Genomic DNA, 2847 nt, shown 5'->3' with positions numbered 1-2847 from the left:
CCTTCACGCTGTTATTTTCCGTCCAGGCAGTCGACGGACACTGGCGTCGTGAGCCTTCAGCCTGTTCCCCTCCATCAGCAGCTTCGCGCTCTTCATCCCCACCCCCGAACCTCCGCGAATCTCCCTCTTTCTGCCTTCTTCCCGTTAAGGTGAGCTCCTCCTCCCACCTCAGCACCTTCTAGAACACATTTTAAGAATCGCAGAAAGCAATTACAACCCCTTTTAAAGAGCCATTTCCCAGGTCAATTTCTGCCCCCCAAGGAAACATGTTAAAATATCCATGACCATCATAGATGAAAACCAAATGAATGCCATGGGAATCAATTATTTTTCTCCACTAAGTTGTAAAATATTTTTGAAAATTTGATGCTGTGCCATAAATAATTGTACTTCTCGTAGCTCTAATTTCCTTTTAACTCTGTTTTACATAGTTGTAAAAAATTTTTTGAGGAAACGTTTTCATGATTCTGACTCTGGTCCCAGTTCTTTTAATATATCTTTACATCGCTATTTAATATACTCGCTACCGCTTCTGATCAGAAAAAAAATCTTGGAAATGTCTTCATTACAGCGTCGTGTTCGGCCGAAGTTGCCGATGTGCGAGCAAGCCATAAGAGGTGCAGCTTCCCAGGAAGCAGATTCCGTTGATCGTTCCGTCTTCTGAATATTCTTTACTATGATGAAGGACGAACATCAGTGAGCAGTCTCCCTACATCATCCTTGCACGTCCTTGGGCAGGAAGGCCCGATCACAGCTGAGAAGCGAGTGGAGTCTAAGTTTCAATGGCTGAGAAACCTTACATCCTGCAGGAGGGAAGCATCTTTCCGGTTTTCGTTACTTAAGACTGTGGCAGAAAGGTATGCAGAGGTAGCCCCGTCAGTCCTTATGTTTTTCTTTTTTCGTAAGTCTTGTCTCAGAATATTCCTGGAAGAATGACATTTTGAAGAAGCCACTGCTAGGAGCAGCTTCCATCACGGGCCAGGCTGCTGGGCGCCTGGCTGTCCTCTTCCGCAGCTTCATCCGGACGCCGATTACTGTTCACATGCTGCGAGGTTGGTCGCCTTTAGGTGGTGGCATTTCAGCACTGAGACCAGGCCATTACGGTTGTAGACATTCAAGCAAAGGTCATCGGTTCTAATTTCTTTGTTGGAAGTATAAGAGAAAACCTAACCACCTTTCATAATGAGATAGTGAAAAATTCCCACTTTTTCATTCTCTTTTCTAGCACCATTGTCTAGACACCGATTTGTTTCATGTTTCTTATTTCTGACAAAGGAAAGTAGTGACGTGGAGTCTGAGGACCAGGATAAGTAGCCTCTAGTTACCAAACAGGTTTTGCGTTGGAGTTTGTGTCTTGATGTTCTGCCTCCATAATGTACTTTTGTTAACCTATGTACACAATGCTGCTAACTGTTCTACGATAAAAGCTTTTATTTTTTTCCAAAGTCGGTCAGGAAGGATGTCTCTGACACCTGCGGCTGAACAAACTCCGTCCCATTGGCTCCTCGGCCGGGGGAAGATCGGGGACAGACTGGTTGTCCTTGTGCCGGAGTATTCCTCCCAGGCATGCAGCCCGCACAACGTGGGTCTAATCCGCGCCTTCTCGCCATTAGCTACCGGCCGCTTGGCCTCGAGAAGGCTCAAGGGAATTGGGGGGCGGGGCTACTACGAGGTTGCGGGTGGTGTTGAGAGCCGGTGAGAAGGCGCCAAGGGGTTGGTCCTGGGGCGATTCGCCAATCAAAGTGGAGTTGGGTTGGCCTTACTCCAGACCTGGTCCTCTGGATGCTCGGGGCGGAGTCTCCACCCTGTGTGGACCACCGTGCGACCCCCACGTGAGCATGCGTGGCCCCCCCATCTCACACTCACGTGATCTAGTGTGAGCCCACATCGTGTCTGCTCTGCCTTTTCAGACAGCCGGAAGAAGCTTTGTGAGGCTTCCACGGCCGCCATTGTGTGAGGCAGTCCTTGTATCTCTGCAGCCCCTGGGAGCTGCACCCTAGGAGCCCCTGAAAAGAAAAAGTGAGAAGTGTCCCAATTCCAAATATCCCAAATCTGGACAGGAGTGCCAAGTGTGGGGAGAGGTGCTGTCTGTCTTCAGACGGCACAGCAGAGGACACGGCTGGGGCTGGGAAATTCTCTCTTTTTTTAGTTCTGTGGTATAGCATAGTGAGGGTGAGGAGCACTGAACAGGCGTGTATCTGTTTTTTGCTTCTCATTCTAGAGGAACTAAAGCTATATGGTCTATTAGTCTACATGTAACAAGAAATTACTTCTACCCTAATTCCAGCCTGCATCTCCCCCAGGCCAACAGCTCCTTCCACAGACGTGCTAATTGTCTGGATAGTTCTGCGTTTGAAGATCTTGTAGTCTTCCTCAGGTCCCGCCTCTTCCCCCGTGCTTAAGATGGATTTCAGAAAACTACAAAACTTCCATCTTGTTATGGTGGCAGGAAAATCAGTGGCTGGGTTACCGCTAGCTCTTGGAAACTTCTGTAGCTGAGAGACCACGGTCTTCCACTGGCAGAAATAAACATTATTTTTGTTTACCCTGTCAGCCTTCTGGATCTATTCCTGTGGTCTTTGGTAGAATTTAGAATCGCTGCGAGTCCTTTTCCTCTCATCTATACTTAGACTGTCATGAAAAAATATTTGTGAAGCTATAACCTGTGTCCGCGGAAAGGTTCTCATCTTATTCTGCGAGAAAGAATTCCAGGGTAAGATGAACAGCTGGAGTTCTTGTGGGTCCAATGACCAGATTCTTGCTTAATTCCACAAGAAAGAATCCAAGGGCAAGATGCACAGCAAGCAGGAAAGCACGAGTTTTATTAATGTTACAGTACTCACCTGA

General features: G+C 47.5%; 1 long non-coding RNA gene across 1 annotated transcript; it reads left to right on the top strand.

The window, feature by feature from the left end:
- Positions 1–29: 29 nt before the first annotated feature.
- On the top strand, positions 30–2553 carry LOC120614218 (uncharacterized). Its single transcript, XR_005655888.1, has 2 exons — positions 30–149; positions 572–2553. It is a non-coding gene; the product is annotated as an uncharacterized LOC120614218 (long non-coding RNA).
- The last annotated feature ends 294 nt before the right edge of the window (positions 2554–2847 follow it).

This window comes from Pteropus medius, unplaced genomic scaffold (assembly GCF_902729225.1).
Source record: "Pteropus medius unplaced genomic scaffold, Ma_sr-lr_union100, whole genome shotgun sequence".
In the NCBI taxonomy this organism is placed as follows: domain Eukaryota; kingdom Metazoa; phylum Chordata; class Mammalia; order Chiroptera; family Pteropodidae; genus Pteropus; species Pteropus medius.
The sequence above is the reverse complement of the archived record's forward strand: the minus strand, read 5'-3'. Positions and strand labels throughout refer to the sequence as shown.